Source organism: Patella vulgata, chromosome 5, assembly GCF_932274485.2.
Source record: "Patella vulgata chromosome 5, xgPatVulg1.2, whole genome shotgun sequence".
Lineage (NCBI taxonomy): Eukaryota > Metazoa > Mollusca > Gastropoda > Patellidae > Patella > Patella vulgata.
Window position 1 is genome coordinate 20,341,462 of NC_065883.2, and position 23,102 is coordinate 20,364,563.

The window sequence follows — 23,102 nt, forward strand, 5'->3', positions numbered from 1 at the left end:
TTTCATAACAAATGCTGTATTCGCAACTGCCTACAACTAACCGGGTGTATAGTGGGGAAGTAGGGTTCATCGGTAATAACACACACCTTAATGTTCAGAAGTACTTTTATTATTAACTTCTGACGAAACAGATAACCGAGATCACATGTACACGTGGGGTCTTCCCATATCGCCGACTCACTAGAATTTGGAAAGTCGACCGCGGCACTCTTTGATGGGTTAAAACGGATTAAAAGCGTTAATGAGGCAGGGACCAGTTATTATTTATATAGTTCACTTAAATTGATTTTTTATCAGAATTCAACTCACTCAGTAATTAATAAAATGAATATAGTTCACTTAAATTACATGAACTTGAATTTTGTCAGAATTCAACCCACTCATCAATTAATAAAATAATAGGCTACAGTTCAACATGATAATTGTTTTCATTATGACAAAGTGAGAAGATGACCCGCCCACTCTTCTTACCACAGCGTTTTTAAAACCGTGTTTTAAAGTGATTTTTAGATATACAAGAACGTTTTATTTATTTAAAACCTGTTTTAAAGTGACTTTTAGATCTACAAGAACTTTTTACTATTTAGTGTTTTTTTACCTATCTTCTATATTATATTTTACTCATTCAGATGTAAATAACTTAATTAAATCAATCCGTCCATAATATCATGCATTATGTATTGGATGTTAAATTTGTAATAAACAACAAGACATTTCATATTCATTTCTGGACTATGTTGTACACTTTATGCATGCAAAAAGTTAAAATTATGTATTTTAAAAAAATAAATGCTACCAAAAATATCTGCTTAATTAGTTTTATCCTTCAGCTTGGGTCTATTCTTCTTGGTCACTCAACCCCTTAACGCCGACCAAAATTTTTCACCTAAAACTCGTCGAGTCGGCGATATGGGAATGAACCGTACACGTTGCCGTAGAAGATTATTATGCATTCTCACGGAGGTATTTTTTGGGTAGTTATTTCCAATAAAAGTAGTGCAAATGTGGTATAAATGGAAAGTAGAGACGCCCAACCTTTCTAGAAAAATACCGGATTCCCTGATAAACACTTACAAGGCAAACACTGGGCAAAAATGTAAGGGTATCGCTAACTGGCAACCCGACGGCTTATTGTCTGCCAGCTTGACTTAGGGATTATTTATTATTTCTTGATCAAATGGTTAGGCGGTTTAAACATACAAGCGACTACAATTAAACTCTGGATAAAGTTGGCAGAAGATAATCCAAGAATTTACTTTAAGGGAATCAATGCGTATGACAAATGGACAGTAAGTAACGACAAATACAGTCATGGCTTCTTAAAATAGATTTTTATATCTTAGGTATCTCCTCGCAATTAAAATGTTATGATAGATTAATTAGTTTAGATATGTTTTTAGTCGATAATAGATTTTTATATTCTTGGTTTTTACTCGCAAATACAATGTTATGAGAATGCTGTGGAATGTTGAAAATAACACTTTAGGTTTTGATGTTGTCGACCTGCAAAATCCTAATACGATGCGTTAATGGGTTGACCCACTGAGTATAATTGCGCCAGTACTGCTACCTGCAAACCTGATAATGCAGGAACTGTGAAGAAAATAGTTTCCCCGCGAAGAAACGCTATCAATTATTCGTGAAGAAATTTAGATTGTGGGGGTAGGGCAGTTGTATCAGAGACAGTCGGCTCGTGTTTAGTTTGTAAAAATGAGACAACAAATGTGTGAATTACCTAGTTCGAGATTAACACCCTTTGAAACCTGTTTTACGTATACCGGAGCAGACTTATTCGGACCGATCCTAGTTAAACGTGGACGAGTAATGGATAAATGTTGGGATGTATTGTTCCGTGTATAAACTCATAGGCAGTGCATTTAGAAGTATAGCTCGTTCGCTTGAAACGGATGACTTCATCCTGACTTTAATTAGATTTATAAATCGAAGAGGACATGTAAAGGACCGGCAATGGATCTAATTTTGTTGGTGCCGATAAGGAATGGCGTGAATTATGTAGAAATTTGAAAAATGAACAGATTGAAAGATACTTAAGCAAACGCGGTGTAAAATGGATTTTCCATAGGCCTTTAGCTCCTCACACGTCAGGAGTAAAGAAGAGCTTGGTGAAAGTGGTAAACAGGAGTTTAAAAACTCTTATAAAGGAACCAGTAACAGAATACATCGCAAACAATCGACCTTTAACAAAGAAACCAATGACCCCAAATCATTTTCTAAACGTAAGTCCCTCTTTAAATATTCCTCCAGGAAGAGTAAGTCAGACATACCGATTTCATAAAAAGCCATAGAGACAGGCTCAACTACTTTCGGAGCAATTATTGGAAGCGATGGCTAAAGGAGTACATACCTTCGCTACAAAATTGACAAAAATGGCATCAAGTCAAAGAAAATTTGTGCAAATAGACCTAGTACTTTTAGTCAGTGAAAATTTGCTCCTTGGACGTATTGAAAATATTTTTAAAGGACCCGATGAGCTTGTCAGGTCAGCAGACGTGAAAACAGAAAATGGCATTTATAAGAGACCAATAACGAGATTGTGTTTTTAGAAGCTCATAAATCTGATTTTTAGAAAGAGAAATTGTTGAATTATAATGTTGAAAGTTTGAAAGATTTGTTTGAATGCGCATGCAATGTGAACGCAGCTATAAATGGATCAATGGCTTTATTGCGTATTATTCGTTTCGAAATATATGGTTGGGTTGGCCTTGATCTTGCATGCTGCTTTTGTGGACTTGGCATTTGATTTTTCGCAGGCTTCAACAGAAATAATGCGTACCGATTTATTAAATAGCTTGAATTTCGTAGTTTTATGGTATTTTGGATAACAAAAACTATATATTGAGGATTGTCATTGACAAACATGATATTTGTGGATGTGTTTCAGGAATTTATAAAGCATAATTAATTTTTTGGAAAGATGAATAAGCGGAGCTAGCAATGCAAGGTCCTGCTCAACGAAGGCAATTGTCACGTTTTACGGACTAATATACGCTGTAAATTATTGTTCAATTTCAAAGTATTTAACAACTTTGTAACTAATCCACCAAATAACGATTGTTCCGATGCCTAGAGTTGAAATGTAATCCCCATTTACCATATTAAGGATACTTCGAAAATACCAAAGTGCCACACTCCTTATTGGGTAAGTCCTATCTATAAAATAAAACCAAGTATGAACAAGCCAAACCATCAGACAAAATTCGAAGTCCTAAAAAAACGGTATAGGCAATATGGTGTAATCAGCAAATGGATGTTCACCGTGTATAAAATACACGACAAACAGTGGTAACAGGTGTCTGGAAGATTAAGCTTACCCTGCCTGGCGCCGCACTCGCCATAGCTGCATCCAAGACGAAATCTCGGTAAAATAGTGTGATTGGCCAATGGACTATCCGTATGCAAAATGCACGTGATGAACAGTGTTAACGATGTAGTAGACATAATCAGGGAAATAGTATACGCGTCAATTAAATATATCTAGAATAATAGCCGAAAGAGATATGTTATATTTACCAACCACGTCAATATGACGGCCATAAAACGTTTTATAGGTTTTTGTAAGTTTAGTGGGTAAGTGTCCCTGTAGTTGAGTCTTAGATGACAAACGACTCGATCTACTTAAAAAAATCAGAATAAAAGGAACAAGCTCTCTCGTAACGAAATAAATATATCTAGAATAATAGCCGACAGAGACGTGTTATATTTACCAATCAAGTCAATATGACGGCCATAAAACTTTTTAAAGGTTTTTGTAAGTTTAGTGGGCAAGTATCCCTGTAGTTGAGGCTTAGATGACAAATACCTTGATCTACTTCAAAAAATCAGAATAAAAGGAACAAGCTCTCTATTAACGAATTAGCTGAGACACAAACACTCCATAAGCTGGTGATATTGGAATGTTACTACTAATGGATGGAAAGTTAACAATCGGAAAGTCAAAGTCATTACAATTTAACACTAAGTGTATGGCAATTGTCAAAATCGAGACGCAGATCAAAGTAGGAAGCGTAATTGTCACTGTCAGTAGTGTTTTAAATTTCGAGCTCATCAGGATATATGAATTCTACATAATCACTAAATTTGGAATTATTCAGTGATAGAACATCTTCGATATATCGATAAGTGATGTTAAAATGTCTGACTTATCTTTTATTTGTGTTTACGAGTGCCTGTATATAATCAAATGATTTCTTCCCAAGAAAAAATACCGTTGGCTCCTAAAACTTCACACTGTGTGCTTCTCTGATTTATGTTGTGTTATTAACGTATGCCTTCATTACGAAATAGTAATAACTTTTATTTCAAATAGGCCTATAACATTTTTCAATAAACACATTTGAGATTATTGATTTATTTTTTTCTTACAAATAATCTTAACCCAAAACCACATAAGAGTACATACTCTGCATATGCCATGTCTTGTGTTCTATGCATTTATGCCATCTTATACCAGGAAATTGGCCATTTTAAACCATTGTACACGATACGCGGATATATTTTTTTTAATAAATTCAAGTGCTCTTCAATCCATGCCATTATATACTCTTCAAAAGAAGTAGGGGATATTGTAATGGAAATACCTATGCAGGTTGTGATATGATAAATAGTCATGGACACTTGACATGCTTTGAGAGTATGTTCACATATGAAGAACTTATCGCCCCAACAGAACCACTGAGCTGCATGTGAGACAGGCCATAGCGCCATACACGTGTGAGGGGTTCATTATCAAATTTGACACTACAAGGAAGGGTTGATGAAAACTGCCGCTTGCTGGTTTATCCTATCCATGTTTTCTTTCCTATCGGTTCGTGCATAAGATTTAATGTTAGCGTATATTTGCTTTAGTGTGTTACGTTTAATTTGATCGGGAGACGTATTCGTCGACGTCAAACGACAACACTGCAAGGATTGGCCGTGGCACTGCAAGAGGAGTGGGCCAGATTGCCCCAAAGCGTGATTGGACGGTTGATTAATTATGAGCATGCCACGACAAATTGCTGAATGTCTGAGGATTGGTGGTCTATTACTCATTATTAAGACAAAAATCAAAAACGTCCATTTTCACTTTTGACAGTGTATCTCTTTGCGAGTGAAATGGGGCCGTCAGATAAGCCGCCCATATCGACTGTTTATGTTCATGTGTAGGCAATTGGCCCGTTATTATCATACACTGGTTTCCTCTAATAAAAACAGCAGTGCATTTCCGCAGTTTTGTATTGTTTCTGAATATCCCCCACTTTTTTTGAAGAGTAAATATGAAGTGACTTCAGATTGGAAGGTTTTTTATTTGTTGTTTTTATTATCCGTTAATTCAAAAATAGTATAATGTAAAACGGTAACAAAGGGTTTTGTTTAATGGAGGTTTGAGTCGGCAATATGAATGTCAAGTGATGTTTCCTTGCGCCGGTCGCTTTACAAAGATCCAAGATGGCGGCCAAAACTCGCGTTACTTCAGAAAGTTCGCGTATTTTAAGCTCTTATCGCCGAATCACCCACATTGCACGCTAAAAAGAGTTTCGGGTAATCATCAAATCGGTTGTCTTCGAATGAATTTTTGATGTCAAGATGTGGGAAATGTTCCAAGGATCATTAATATGTAACTCATGCGACGAAACGATGCCTAATTTTCAAGAAATCGGCAGCATTCCATGCAAACAAAACCAGCCAATCAAGAGCCACTGCGGGAGGCCCGTAGGGACTGAATTAAGGCAGATTAAAGGTCGGTGAGTTTTCCCAGATATAAACGAACGGTAAACTTCTCTCTGGAGCCGAGATTATATTGGCTTGCTAACCAGCGGAAATTTAAGGTGTCATGGTTTCTTCACATGTAATTGTTGTAAAGCGGAGGGACTTGGCAAAGAACAGCGTACATGTAAAAGAAGCCTTGACAGTTAGAATTCGAAATAAGTGTTGGTTATTGTGTCTCTGTGCAAAATTTCGATCATCAGGCTACATAGAGCATACCCGTCTCCATTGTCCTGCAGAAAATTAAGACACCAGACTCCATTTCATTTCACATTATTCTGCCCACTGAGAAAACTCTATTTTGCAATAATGGTTCACCTTGCACAAAATATCCATAACCCCGGCTTATATAAAGTTTTGTTTGGTGAGTCAATACATGATCACATGTGACATAATATTGTAAATGAAAGAAACATACTAGAACTTTCGTCGGTACGCTCTTCAATAAAATCTATATTCAGTACTAAACTAAGCCCCTTTTTTCTTAAAAAATAATTTCATAGCCGTTTTTTACGCTATTATAGATGCTACAGGCCCGGACGTGCCCCGAAATGAAATGCTTCAAAAATCCTAGATCCGTGCTTCAAAAATCCTAGATCCGTGTGTGACAAAGTTTGTGAGCTTTCTAGTGTGATGAATTGGGAAGCGATAGAGTCTAACGTTTCAGCGAGAGGCAGCATGGTCTCATAGGGAAGCAGCTTGCCGTCCCCTTCCTTCCACCAATAACTGGGCTGTTGAATCAAAGCAACATTGGTCGGGGGAATTTTCTCCACGTCCCTTGTCTTCTGTGAGAACAACCTCAATCGGACGAGGTCAACATCATCGTGGACTGTTGCCCATGCTCGCATGGAAGACACTCCTAATGAGATGTTGATCCAAAGTATCACTAGTCGGGGGAATTGTCTCCCCATCCCTAGTCTTCTGTGAGAAAAACATCATTCGGGCGAGGTCAACGTCATTGTCCTCGTTAAATTCATTTGAGTACAGTCAAGAAATTTTTAAAATAGGTCCTGATTAACCCTTGCAATTTAGGTATCACGGTTAGTTAGTTATATAGATGATTTAATATGTTTTTATTGTTTAATTGTCGTCAGAGATTTATTGATTTATTTAATCTGAATTGAAAACGCAGGGCACCGAGTTAAGATTAAGAAGACGATCGTGAGTTCGTGATACACATGACTTCACCATGAATGTTGATTTACGAGACATTAAGCCACATTCTTGTTGAGAATGGTGAAGTCTACTTTAACAATAAGTCAATAATTATAGTCCATATATCATTGATTATACATTATACATTATCAATAATTCGTGATTTAGAGATGTTTTTATCAGTCAATTTAATAGGTTAAAACAATAAACGGGTTATGTTTCAGATGGCGTAGTAGAAGTATTACAAAATAATGGGAAGACTACTGGTTAATGTCAGGAAATTAGTATTTGCCGTTTAATCAAGAATATTATATTTTAACATCATTTCAAAGTTTTAAAGAAAAGTGAATATTGTGAATTTTCAAAAACGACACAGTTCTGTACTTAATACAAATATAGGGATGGGGGTCTGTTCCCCGATTTTTCATTCATTGATAGTGAATAAAATATCTCTTTTAAAAATATTATGCTGTTAACGCCTTACGAAAAACCATATTGGTTCGATTGCACACTGACAATTTGAGTAAGGAAAGATTAGTGATTATTGGCCTTCTGTCACATTGAGGGTGTAAATCTGTAAATAAGGAAAGAGCGTCCCTACCTGCTCTTAACGTCTGTTCCAGGTTAAGAGTGTTAGTTGATAGTTGAGTAGAGTTAGTGAGCAAAAAAGAAGGGAGACCACCCCCACCTCCTGCTACAACTAATACAACTGGTAAATTGGTCACATTATCAATCTGTAATAAATAATACAGCATAGTCTTATATCTTAGAATAACGAAATAGATAAACAAAGAAATAGATAAATAAAGAAATATAATTAGCTTATAAATCAAACTTTTATGATCTATAATTCCCGGTGCTGGTTCTGTGAAGGAAGTATTTAGTTTTGTTTCATTACTTTTTATTGATATTACAGCATAATTAAAGGAAACTTCTTTCTTCAAATTTATTAAATATCATAAATCATAGTACTGCAATATAAATGTAAATTCTGCGATAAACAACCGTTAACAGTCTGTAAAAATAAATTAGGTTTTAGCAGTTTTACATAGTTCTAGTTTACTACCCCGGCATTGCACCGATGAGACTTGTATAGCTGGGGGGTTGGATGACCGAATGGTTAACACGTGCGCACAGTATCATAAGGTCTGTCATTGAGTCAACTGGCGGGGTTTCGATTCCCCGGTTGTACATGACAAGTAGTAGGATCGGTGTTCCTCCCACTGCTAAAGACCCCTACGCGCAAACGAATTGTTGGAATAAAACTGAACCATGTGTTAGTCCCGAAATGAAGTAGTTTGTGTCGAGTGGACGTTAAACCCTATCTCTCGCTCTGATATCCTTATTTTAATCATTGTCATTTCCTCATTAAATACAAAATAAATAGGACCATTAAATGTCTTGAAAAAAATCTGGTTATTATAAAGTCCTATAGCGAACACCATAACAAACAAACGTCCTCTTCTATACATAGTTATATAATAATTAATTTACATGATTACTAATATCCAAAGTATCATTTGCTCATAATACAGGAGATAACGTTCTTATACAGAAAGGAACTTTATACCCTAAACGTGGTGCCTAAACACTAAAACATTTAACCATGGCATTATACAAAACTAATTAACCCATTTCGTTTTCTTAACGAGTTATTAATTTGTCGAACGGGAACGTTCATTAGTTCCTTGAGTTTTGTGTCCACTTCCACCTACAGCGACATCGCAGACAAGACGGAAACAATTTCATATCCAATTTATAGCAGAGGCTGTACTTTATTATAAAATATTTTAACATGGAAAAAAATACATTATATATACTCTTCAAAAAAGGTACGGGAAATATTCAGATGCAAATACCTATGCAGGTTGCGATATGATAAATAGTCATGGACACTTGACATGCTTTGAGAGTATGTTCACAGATTAAGAACTTGTCGCCCAACAGAACCACTGAGCTGCACATGCGACACGCAATAGCGCCATACACGCGGGAGGGATTCATTATCAAATTTGACACTTCAAGGAAGGGTTGATGAAAACTGCCGCTTGCTGGTTTATCCTATCCATGTTTGCTTTCCTATCGGTTCTTGTATAATAATTACTGTTTAGCGTATCTTTCCTTTGGTGTGTTACGTTTAATTTGCAATGAGACGTCTTTCAACATGATGAATGTCTACGTGCTATTTGCATGCTTCAAATGGGTTCTACACAGCGAGAAGTAGCCAACATGCTTAATGTGTCACAGTCTGCTGCTCACAGACTGTGGAACCGTTACCAACAAACACACAATGCTGATGATAGACCTCGTTCAGGTCGTCCTAGAGCCATTACACAAGCCCAGGATCGATACATTCGTACAAAGGTCCTGCGAATTCGAGAACAAACGGCCAATCAGCTTTCTGTAAGCTTGTACCAAGTTACAGGAATTCGAGTAACACCCCAAACGATTAGAAATCGGCTACATGCAGCTCGACGACGACGCGTTGTGCACGCATTAACTCGCCAGCACATGGCAAACAGGCGTAAATGTTGTAGGCAGCGTAGAAATTGGGGTAATCGTCGATGGACGCGTGTAATGTTCTCAGATGAGTCCAGATTTACTCTAGATTTCACCGATAGACGTGCTCGCGTTTGGAGGCGTATAAATGAGCGTCATGCTAACGTTGACACATTCGGGCGTGGGTCTGTTATGGTGTGGGGAGGAATCACCATGACTGGCAGAGCGGACTTGCATGTCTGGGACATGATCGGGAGACGTGTTCGTGGACGTCGACCGACACGACAACACTGCCAGAATTGGCCGTGGCACTGCAAGAGGAGTGGGTCAGCTTGCCACAAATCGTGATTGGACGGTTGATAAGGAGCATGCCACGACGAATTGCAGAATGTCTGAGGATTGGATGAGCAAATATACTCATTATTAAGACAAAAATCAAAACCGTCCATTTTCACTTTTGACAGCGTATCTCTTTGCGAGTGAAATGGGGACGCCAGATAAGCCGCCCATATGAACTGTTATGTTAATGTGTAGGCAATTGGCCTGTTATCAACATACACTACATATTGTTTCTGAATATCCCCTACTTTTCTTAAGAGTATATATATTTGAAAAGTTTATACATATTGTATTCTGTTATACACTGGTACTGGTAGCCAAACAGGCTACTGGATTCTCTTAACCAGCTTCAAATTTAATTAAAATCTCATGGTTAAACAAGTTGTTTCACACTTAAAGATCTTCTATAAATTGGCACCATTACTCAAGTGGCATCTCGTGAATTGAAATTACGCACTATAACAGTGGTGGGTTTTAAACAGAAAATTAAAGCAATACTATAGTATAATAGTTATCGACCGACTAAAGAGGTTATTGTTATTATTTGGGGCCTATACCAACACATACGATTATACCTAAATTAAAGCACTTTACGTATTCCAACTTAAACAAGGGGGTTTAGTATGCCAACCTCGGGGACTAGTATGTATTAAGTGTAGTCTTATTAAAAACAGGATTCAAATTGACGGCTTACAATTACACTTATAGACATTTTCATCGTTTCTGAATTCGTGAGATTTCCAAATCAATTTTTAGCAAAGCGATTTACCACTTCAACCTCTCCACAAATTCTAATGAGATACTCATAGAAATAACCTTCTTGCCATTGGGATTTGCCGAATTTGGGTCAAAACTCGTTAAATAGAGTATCATTTTTCTATAGAGGTGACAATGTTGTAGGTTGTGTGAACTAATATAAATATTCCTATCTTTTGAAATTCTAATACGAAAGATACCCAAGAAGCACACACACTAAGTGCCTACACTTGATTAATCCGTCTCAAAATACTGTTACAAAAATACAAATCTCTGGATGATTAAACATCCTTCTACATAAAAAAACCCAATCTGGTTAAATATGCCTTTTCCAAAAGTTCTAATCCACAGAATACAAGTACAACTACAAATATTAACAGGATTGTCTTTAGGACTCAAAACGGCCTAAACTTTACATATACATTTGTAAAAACGCGCACTTACTTTGCTTCAGCAAGATTATGGATAAGAAGCATGTACTTAAAGGAGCTAAATCGCTAACATTTTGGACCTAGAAATTCACAAAAGTTGGTCGCAACGCATATAATACTGTAATATGAATGTATATAAACTGATTTACATTTAATGGTTTCCGTTTTTACTCCAATTTCAAATCAGTTATGTTCGGCGAAATAAGTCAGCAATCTCAATCGAGTGCAAATTTCTAGCGTCTAGTTATTCTAGTCTACATAACTCCATTTGATTTGGTGCTATGTGTCTAGCCTCGTCCCTCGAGTCTCTCAATACAACTGGGGCTGAAGCGCATTATGGTACACGATTCGTGTACCAATGTTAAAAAAAATATTTTATCTTAAATATCGGATATCAGAAGCTCATCTTTTCCCGGTAAGTTTACATCATCAATATTGATTTAAATTGACCAATAATTCGTGTTTTCGATGTCGAAGATTTTGAGTTACGGACTTAGGTCCTTTAATCGAAGAGCATACATAACTTTTGTAGACTAGAAATTGGGCTATTTTAGCACGACTCTCTATGCAACTTAAGCATATGTACTTAATCGAACTTAGAAAGCGCATACATAACTTCTGTAGGAATTGGGCTATATTAACGCGACTCTGTGCAACTTGCGCAACACAAATTTAAGTTGTTATTTAAGATTGAGTATATGGAATGAATACGAGTCTATCCCGATCTTAAATTTGAAATTTTAATTTTTACTGCATAGATTTATAGTGAATATTAATTTCTAGGACTTGCCACTGTTGGCCTAAGATAACTTATAGGTTGGATAACAACCTGAAATATATTCTACAGTTTGTGACGCCGTCATTTTATATCTGGCGAAACTTGGATAACACCTTCACAGTCATATATCTAATTTCAAACACCGATGTCACCCATGTCATTCATCAACCTGATTTATCAATTTTTTGATAGAGAATCGATTTAAATAAAGCTGGGAGAAAACCTGCATTATTAAGTCATTGACGCCAACATCAGACACACATATTCAATTGGCCCATTGCAATCTATTTGGTCGAATCTTTTAAATACAGTAATTTTACTTCTTGTAAATGGCACGAATAAAACTTTGGAATATTTTACAATCTAGTGCATTCTGAGGTGACCATCGAACAATTGCAAGGCTCTTAAAGTGGCAACATATCTATCAAGTCAGATTAATTTGTCATCTGTAATTGCCATCTAATTATACTAATTGTTGAATATGTATATTAATTTGAAACTTTTAACTCTAGTGATTGCAATGTTAGCATCTTAGGAGGGTAAAGATAACAATATGAGAGGGGGGCTAGAACAAACTGCAACAGAAATCATTTCTTTGGGAACTTTTCAGGTATGGTCCCTAATTAACATAAATCCAAGCTGACCGCCAGTGGACCAGAAAATCGACGAAATCTCCGAAACGGCTGACTTTAGTGCACATAAATATATTACCAACCTATAGGAAATCGATACCCGCGAGTTGTAATATGCCGACATTTTTTTCCTACGACCTTATTGTCACGTACAATCAGGGAATCGAAACCACGCCAGTTACCTCAATGACGAAGCTTATGACATAACGCGCACGCGCTAATCATTCGGCTATATCTCCTCACCGTATAGGTGAAGAACTTGTCATTTCTTTCTTTGACCACTTCCTGCAACGCAGTATGTTCAAACTTTCATTTTTTCCCCACCATAAGTCAATACGGGTACTTTCTCACCTGCAATCTCAAATCCTGTAGCTGAACTCTTAGTAAATACGTTACCAAGTTGACGAAACTTTGACGATAAGAGAGACAGAGAGCTTTCTTCAGTATTGTGCCTTTCCCAATACCACACAATCTTGAATTAGTACCACACCAGCGGATGGCATTAATAGAGGGAAGGATTTGACACATTTATGTTCCAGGCTTGGTTATGATGCTACTATGTTTATGGATCGGTGACCGGATTTCATAATTAGAATACCAGGCTCCAGATTACCAGCCTGATGACATAGCGATATTAAAACATCTGTATCTTCTGCCAGGACCTGCGTTGGCCCGGAGCGCGCTAATTCTAAGTATTAAAACATCAGTATCTGCTCGAGCATTCTCAACTTCGATATTATGTTCCCTCATCACTTCAGCTAGTAGGTCAACGAAATTAGACTTGTTTACTTCGTTTGATAAAAAAACCTCTTTCTTAGCTTTGGGTTGTTTTTAGCGGATAAGTAAAAAAAGCCCTGAGGATCTTATACTGCTTTTGTTTCGATGACAGTGTGTGGTGTCCTTAGTGGAGGGGCCATTATAGTTATAGCCGTCGAAAACTACGACCGGGTTGGTATGTTGTAAAATGTGGCGTGTTTATTGCAAAGAAATTAACCCAAAAGTCGTATCTTCTCCCAGTTCACGTAACCATGGAGTAGTGAACGCCTATTGACAACTGTATGTATTGGCATAAACGAATTCGTCACACACAGTATTATTCATCTGCGTTAGTGCATCAGCAATCTGTGAATTTGACCAAACTCATCGAATAGAAAAATTGTCAGTAGGATTTTGTTTATTCCATTTGCGCCAAACTGTGTGATAGAAATGGTTTCATCGCCATTAGCTAATGGCCACTACATCGTGAAGTCCAATGACGCCGGAAATGTCATAATATTCGTCATTTTCTAGAGCAAGGATCAAACCCGGAACCCACAGGTAAGCGAACCAACCTCTTACCCATTGAACCACCGTGGCTCCCGGCTATAGATTAACGATGATATAAAGTTTCAGTTTGGGTGAAGATGTGTTCTTTTATACAAATTGTACAGCGGTTCGTGTTTTCCGGCAGTTTTCCGAGCGCAGTTACAATACATTTTGATAATGAAGTCACAATAAGAACGACGTAATGCCGTCAAAATTACGTTACGACGTCATAATAAGTTCGTAGGTAAAAAATGTTGGCATTATTGAACTCACGAGTATCGATTTTATATAGGTCGATAATACATTTATTTGTACTTAAGTCAACCATATCGCAGATTTCAGTGAGTTTATGGTCCACTGGCGGCCATCTTGGATTTATGTTAATTATGCATATTTCCCCATGACCGTTTTTGTTATGGTTGTGCTAAAGACGATACCTGAACAGTTCTGAAAGTAATTTCTGTTGCAGTTTGTTCTAGGTGCAATTTTATCTATACCAGCTTAACGTCAATTAAGAGTTTCAAGGCATTGTATACAAGAAATGTGGAGGTTTGCACGATTTCAATAAGTCTGTAGATGATCATTATAACTAGTATATGCTAACTTTTCGTAAAACCTGGGTGGCGTTTATTAAATAATCGTGTGAAATGAAATGAAATGGGGTTTAACGTCCTACTGTTCTGCTCCGAACTGGGATAATGAAGACCGGCATACGCCATACAGTGTGCTATGAGGAAAATTTTGCCCGGACAGCGGCACTACGGCCTACTCTTATATCGAATTCCAACTGTCAAGGGAACTTTTACGTGAACGTCAATGTGTACAGGGGATCTCAGTTGTTCGTCCCAACCGAACGATTAGACAGCTGTCCTTGTCAGTCCCTACGTTCTGCACCCCTGGCAAGGGCAAACCACGTCGGAAAATCCCGATGAACTTTCTCGGCCAATGCTTATCAAGATGTAAAGCTACGGCTAACAAAATGTCTAGCACACCAATATTATAATATTACTATGTAAAGTCCATTCTCAAAGGGCATAATCATGACAATTCTGAGATTATAAGCTTGGTTGGGGTGAATCTATATGAACTAATCAAATATCATTAATAAATTGAGACAAAAAGTCTATAATGGCGTAGTTGTGGACGACGACGACACAGCGGATATTCGGGTACAACCCCCAGGCATGTGTTTGTTGTATGTTTCTGACCGAAATATGAATGTGTGGGAAAGGCAATTACAACGGAAATATACTAAAGACCATTATTCCACCGTTGATTTTACATAATATATATATAGGATTTTAATTTGGAAACAAATTCACATTTCGCACTAATTTATCCACATTTCCACTGCATTACCAGAGATTATATCCATATGGTTCTAGTGATACATAATAATAATAATAATAATACTTTATTCAGTGATACAAGATCATAGACCCATAGTACCTAGAATATAACAGACATATATATATATATATATATATGTCTATAATAAATATTATTATTCTGTTATTGAGTATATACATGTATATATCAATAGGTAATAACAAGATGGGGTGCCATTGGAGTTAATAACGAATAACAACTATACCTGTCTAGAACACAACGCCTCCTCTATTACAGTGCTATAGATATCAATAATGATCTATCTCTAACAGTGCATAACTTATATAGAAGATTTACATCATAATAGTCTCTAATGTAGTCTGGTGGAAGGTATTTAACTCTTAAATCGATCAGATTGTTACAAGTAAACATAAAATGGTATAAGTTTTCATTCCCTTCATTACATAAAGGACATATTTGGTTCTTAAGAATACCTCTTTTAAATAAATTTGCTGAGAGTGGTAACAGGTTTAAGCGTAATCGTGTGATATTACGCCTCAGCTTTATTCCCACATTACAAGATAAATAGTGCTCTTGTCTAAGCTCAAGTTTAAAATTACTGTATTCAGTAAGACTATCATGTGATATTAACTTAGCTGACCAATCTTGAATATCAATATCCTTAAGCCTTAATTTCACTGATTGTATAAATTTTCTTACATTACCAATACTTTCAGAGTAGAATATAAAACTAAAACCAAGTGAGAATAACATCATTCTCAAATGAGTAACCCATGTTTCCCGGCCCAAATTATAATCTAGATTTTTTAACATTAGATACACCTGTTTTGGATAACGGTCTATATTCATATTGATTAAAGTGCACCAATATTTTATACAAGACAGTATGTAATAAACACTGAGGCTATGTCGTCCACATTCTCCTACTGCTCCAGCACTGGTGGAAGATTTATGTATACCTAACACAAACTTACAAAAGTTCGTATGAACACGTTCTATATCAGGTCTGTACTGAAATCACCAAAGCTGTGAACCGTACAGTAGAACCGGCTTGATTATAGCATCAAATATTTTAAAGGATACCTTCGGATGAGGGTGACCTGTTTTTGCAATGAAAGACTTAATAGGAATAAGAGCTTTTTCGGCTTTAAGTGACAAGTTCAGAAGACATTTACCCCAGTGCAACCTGGAAGAAAACAAGAGACCTAAGTAACTGTAATATGTGACACAATCAACCTTTGTCCCTTTAAAGTACCACTTTTCACTTTTCTTTATTATGCCCCCATTTCGGAAAACAATAATTTTTGTTTTATCAATATTTACAGACAGTTCAGAGTACTCACAAAAATTTTCTAAGACATTGATTTTCTTTTGAAGGTCACCAATTGTGTCAGCCACAAGACTGAGGTCATCTGCATATAAAAGTGCTAGAATATCATTCACGTCACTAACAGTGAATATTCCTGGTACATTACTTTTCTCAAGCAATTCTAATAACTGATTTATATAGAAGCAGAATAGGATTGGGCTTAAAACACACCCCTGCCTGACACCAGTATGACAGTCAAAAGAATATGTGGTTTCACTGCCTAACTTGACAGATGAGGTCACTGATTTATACATATTGCATAGCGCTTTATGCATATTACCTCGAATGTCCTTCTTGAGAAGTAAATTCATCAATTTGACCCGATTTACGCAGTCAAAAGCTTTAGAAAAGTCCACGAACATGCAGTAAAATCTGCCCTTGGATTTGGAAAGATACTTCTCAATTAGGCCATTCAATGTAAATATGTGATCAACAGTTGAGTAATGTGGTCTGTATCCAGCTTGCGCTTCCTCATACTTATCAAAACACTCCGACCAGTCCTTTAACCTACAATTCAAAACTGATGCATAAATTTTACCAATATTATCTAATAGGGATATACCCCTGTAATTACTGGTTACAGATTTGCTACCTTTCTTATGTAAGGGAACTATCAAAGCATTTGACCAAGAACTTGGAAAATATGAATCTGAATTAAATACAAAGTTGAACAGATTTGTCAAAATATCTGAGAACAATAATGGACATGACTTAATTAAATCAATACAGATCCCATCTGGTCCAGGGGCTTTCCCTGACTTCATTTGCTGAATACATCTGAACACCTCATCTTTAGTGATAGGCTCATTCAATACCTCATAACCATCATTATTCCTATCAACGTCATAGTCAAGGTCATAATGACCTCTATCATGGGTATCACCAGCATTATTATTTAGTAATTTTTCAAAATATTGAAACTATTGTACACACACAGAGATTGGTCTGTGTTCCGGAGTCTAAATTTATTAAGACAATCATACTTTATAGCTTTAAGATCATTACACTCCCGGTCGAACCATACAGGCTGTTTCCTCTGATATTTTACCTTAGTGTCACCTGGAGGGTTATGTTCAACACAGTTGTTAATATGGTGTTCTAGAAACAAGACTGCATCATCCGCATTTCTCTGTAGATGCTCTGAAAAATCTGTATTAAATTTATCAAATCCTATTGTGAACCAGTGGATAAACTGTTTAGACACATTCTGATTACATTTAATTTTTTGATAAGGGGTTGTTTTAATGTCATCACGGTCAGTCTCATTCCCATGCAGTATATGGCAGGTGGTCTGACTCCGTACGAAGACCAACACGAAAGTTTGTAATATTTATGAAAAATTCTGAAGAGACTATTACATAATCGACTACGCTAGCTCCGTTGTATCGAATACAGGTAAATTCGCCGTTTGAATCGCTATTACACCTACCGTTAACAATGTGAATGTTGTTGTAAGCACACAAAGACAACAGTTTCCTACCATATTTATTTACTTCGGTATCTTTAGATATTCTACCCTGACTAAACGAATCTACATTGTAGTCCGCATCATCAAGTCCGGGAATATATTTTACAGAGTCATCATACACAAAATCGTGTAATGTACCGTTACCTGTCCGAGCGTTGAAATCACCTGTTTCAACCAGATAATCACTGCGTACCTTTAATAAATCTTCTTCCAGTAAATCAAATCCGTCGATTTCCTTATGTATAGGTGAACATTCAGGTGCGATATAAACAACACCAAGCACAACATCTTCATTCCAGCCGAAAAAAGTTCTGTCAAATTTAAGGAATATTTTTTCACGAAATTTGTAGCTTAGTTTCAGAATACCACATCCTATTCTATGTTGAAATAAAACACATATACCACCCCTATTACGCCCACTATCCCTCACACACCAAACTGCAGAGTAATTTGAGAAAATAGACACTAAATCGGCCTCGCTGATACATGTAATTTGTGAAGCAAATTAGTTTTGACTAAAATGTGCGATGCTTTTGTCATCTAAAACATAAACCCTAATAGCAATCCCTGAGTGACCACAAGAAAAACATAGACAAGAACCGTCTTGATACATGACTTTCCATAAAACACAACCCAACAAACGCTAGTTCTTATTTAAAAGAAAGACTAGCCAATGACGTGGAGAAAAAAAACATATGCTGTTACAAATTATATATGTTACAGGTTTGCTGCAGGAATTAATGTCATGTGATAAAGTATAACAATACTGCTGAATACAGTTTAGTCTGTTTTCATAACTTTTATAACAGTACTGTTCAAATACTGATCGGTCTTGGGTAATCTCCTGACTCTTGATGGATAGTTGTTTTCATTTTACATTATCTATTTTTGAGCTACTATAGTATAGCAATGGTCAGCTCTTCATCTAAATCTTACATAATGTATCTTTAAGTGACCATCTTAGACTTAGTATATCCTTTGAATACGGACCATGATCTTCAGGGCTCAATTGCAAATTCTACCAAATTAAATTCGGCTTTATGGCAGACAAAGAAAATGTTGTCTGTCGGTAAGATATGATGCAGTCCATGGAAGAAATGTCGCATAATAATTGTATCTATAGCTAATTATGTCTTTTAAGTAACATCCAACCCACGCATGTCCTCTCGTTGTAATAAAGTGACGTGAACCCTAGCACGTCTATCACACCAAAAACATTATACAAATTATTATCAAAGAATTTAGTCTTTCGTTCATAATTCGGTTAGTTTTCAACAAAATAGTACCTGTATATACATAAATGAATAAGTCAAGTGGGCCAGATGCAACTCATGCATCTACAAAAATCATAACTGCATTGCAAAGGTGGATTTATTAATTAAAACCAAGTACGGGTATATTATATGAACCAGGATCCGAACACGACGTCATCACCGCCATCTGTATTGCATACAAAGAAAATGTCTGTCAGTAACATATGATGCAATTCAAAGCCGAAGCATGCCGGGGGTGGAAAAGGACACAATGTTGAATCTCAAAGTGAGTTTTCTAGATTAATCGTTTATAGAGGATAACCACCAAAGGCGAGATTACTAAAATAGTTTTCATAAGTTTTACTATAATTACTGCAGATAAACAATACAACGTGGTTTTAGAAGTAATGCTTTTCTGATGATATTCCTTTTTTCAAATTTGGACTTTAATAATCTTGTCATAAACGAAAAAAGAAAATTGTACAAGGTTGTTAACAATGATATTTCAAGACTAGAATCTTCTGTAAATGTCACTTTTTATATACAAGATAAATTGTTAATAAAGGAAGCAAAGAATTCATACAATGTTGCTGTATGGATATTTCAAAACATAAAATCCTCTGTAAATATCACCGTATACAATGATAAATCGATTTCCTAATCCCATATTGTTATAACACCAAAATTATATAGACTCGTTTTTCAGTTCTTTTTGTTGAACTCGCGTACAAAACATATAACGTTTAATTGAACAAAAACTGATCATTTAGTAAAAATATATTTTAAAATTGATCTCAGAAATAACAATTATTTCCCTTTTCTTTTTTAAGGATCGCATTATCGCAGCTTAACTATAAAGGGAGATTCTATATTCTACAGTTCATCAATCCATAATTCTAATTCTGCAAACCAATAGCCTAATTAGGCAATAGTCTCCTTATTGTCTTTTTCAAGTTACCACTTTTGCGACGTGTGTTCCAATCCCGGGGTTGGCAGATAAAAATCGAGGTGATGTTTTAAGCCTGTCTCCCAGTTGTTATGGAGGACGGCTGTGAGGCTTGCAAGGAAAGTGAGGCTAATCGTTCAGATATATGTTCAGAAGATTTCCTGGACGGCGGAAATGGAAGAAATGTCGCAGAATTATTTTATCTATAGCTAATTATGTCTTTTAAGTAAATCCAACCCACGCATGTCCTCCCGTTATAATAAAGTAAACCCTAGCACGTCTATCACACCAAAAACATTATACATATTATTATTCAAGAATTTAGTCCTTCGTTCATAATTCGGTTAGTACCTGTAATAGTAATAGTTAGTAATAGTACCTGTATACATAAATGAATACGTCAGGTGGGCCAGGTGCAACTTAATTATGCATCTGCAAAAATCATAATTACATGACAAAGATAAAGTGGATTTATTAATTAAAACCAAGTACGGGTATACTATATGGACCAGGGACCGAACACGACGTCATCACCGCCATCCATTTTGGAATTGTGGCGTCATATTAACAAACCAAGTTCGTCAATCGGTGCTTTGTTACTCCATTATGTCCGAACGTGAACAAAACAAAATGAAATGAAATTGAGTTTATCGTCCTACTGTTCTGCTCCGAACTGGCCTAATGCAGACGGGCATACGCCATACAGTGTGCTATGAGAGACATTTTGTCCGGACAACGGCACTACGGCCTACTCTTATATCGAATTCCAACTGTCATGGGATCTTTTACCTGCACGCCAATGTGTACCCGGGACCTCGTTTTTTCGTAACATCCGAACGACTAGACAGTGCTGTCCTTGTCAGGCCCTCCGTCCTCCATCACTGGCAATGCAGGGATCGAACACTTAGCCACCGTGATCCCAGAGAACAAAACAGTCGTGTATGAAATACTGATGTCGGCGGAACAAGATTACTGAGGTTTTTCGGAGCGTGTCTCCACCAAGAAGCACATCACTTTCTAGTGAAAGAAGTCGCCGTAACAGACTGTTTCATTGGCTTATCGCCGGTAAAGACAAGTAAAACGAAATTTTGAACTATAAAAAACGAAACGAAATAGGATCTGTGTTTTAATCAGATTGACATATCGGCTACTCCTCGCAGTGTTTCTTTAGATTAGACCTAATCCAACTCAAACACTACCATACTCAACGCAAATTTCTGTTCCAAATTGTGATCGGTTAACTGTGCTACCAACAACCCGTACATAACGACGTAACAAAATCAATCGGGATTAACCAGAATTCTAACTATGTCACGGTAAAGTGTCTTGTTACAAACGCGGCTACATTACGCCAGAACGCGCGAAATATATTACGCTCAATTAACTATTACATAACAGAATATTGCAGAGAAACTAATTGTGTGATAAACGAGGCTGTCCAAAATAGCTACATTGTAAACATTTGCTAATCGCCCCTGTCATGTTACGTCTTGTGTTTTAACAAACTGGATAGTAATACGACATGTGCTTTTTGATAAAATAAATAATTCATGGATTTCCTTCACAAAAATGGATAAATATTATCGAATATTAATAGGTAGGCCGTAATAATTGGTACACGTTTACAGAATTTATATCGGAGATTTGAGTGAAAGAATTTTCGTTCCATGAGCCAGTTTCAGCGACGGTCAACTGTATCGATGTTTGTTCCCGTCGATGCACCCAAGGGTAAACATTTTCTTGAAATCAGTACTAACAAACACTAGGATTTTTTTGAAAGAGGTCGCCGCGGTTAATTCATGACAATTCCCTGTATTTTACTCAGGAGAGATTTGATTGGACGATGAAAAAGTGCAGTCTCAATACAGCAGTCGCTAGAGAGGGATTTCTCGGACCATTCTTTCAGGAATATGAGGTCCCACTGGGCATTTTTTTGCCTCGGGGATGTATCGATGGACAATGATGAGCCCCGATAGGCGTCGGGAACAGGTTCCCCAGTGACCCGGAGAGGCTTCTGGATCGCCTCGAGCCATGTTGAACCATCCCGAGGCATCGGGGAAAAAATTGGTTAATTTCTACATCACCGATGATTTTCCCCAGCGTGACTTAGAGAATGGTTATTATTTTTTTTTTTTTTTAAAAGTTTCTAATAGCTATAGACATGAACATATTTTAATTTTTGCATAGGATGTGTATGTTAATGTGGCAATTCCGGGTATCAAACGCTGTCATGGGAACGCAGCCAATTACTTTGGAATATTCTCTTATATTGTGCTTGTTCTATGAAAACTTTATATTACCGATGGAAATTGATGAGTCTCGGGAGGCGTCGGGAACAGGTTCACCCCAGTGAACCGGTAAGGCTTCGGAATTGCCGCGAGCCATGTCAAACAGTCGCGAGGCCTCGGGAGAAAATTTTTTTGCCTCGGGGATGTATCGATGGACAATGATGAGCCCCGATAGGCGTCGGGAACAGGTTCCCCAGTGACCCGGAGAGGCTTCTGGATCGCCTCGAGCCATGTTGAACCATCCCGAGGCATCGGGGAAAAAATTGGTTAATTTCTACATCACCGATGATTTTCCCCAGTGGGACCTAGAGATTGGTTAAGATTTTTTTTTAAAATTTTCTAATAGCTACAGACATGAACATTTTATTAATTTTTGCATAGGATGTGAATGTTATTGTGGCAATTACGGGTATCAAACGCTGTCTGGTAACGCAACCAATTACTTTGGAATATTCTCTTATATTGTCTTTGTTCTATTAAGACTTTGCATTAGCGATAGAAATTGATGAGTCTCGAGGGGTTTCGGGAACAGGTTCCCCTCAGTGAACCGGAGAGGCTTTGGGATCGCTGCGAGCCATGTAGAACCATCACGAGGCCTCGGGAGAAAATTTGTTTATTTCTACATCACCTAGAGAATGGTTTTAAAAAAAATTCTTCTTAATTTTCAAATAGCTATAGACATGAACATTTTATTAAGTTTTGCATACGATGTGAATGTTATTGTGGCAATTACGGGTATCAAACGCTGTCATGGAAACGCAATTAAT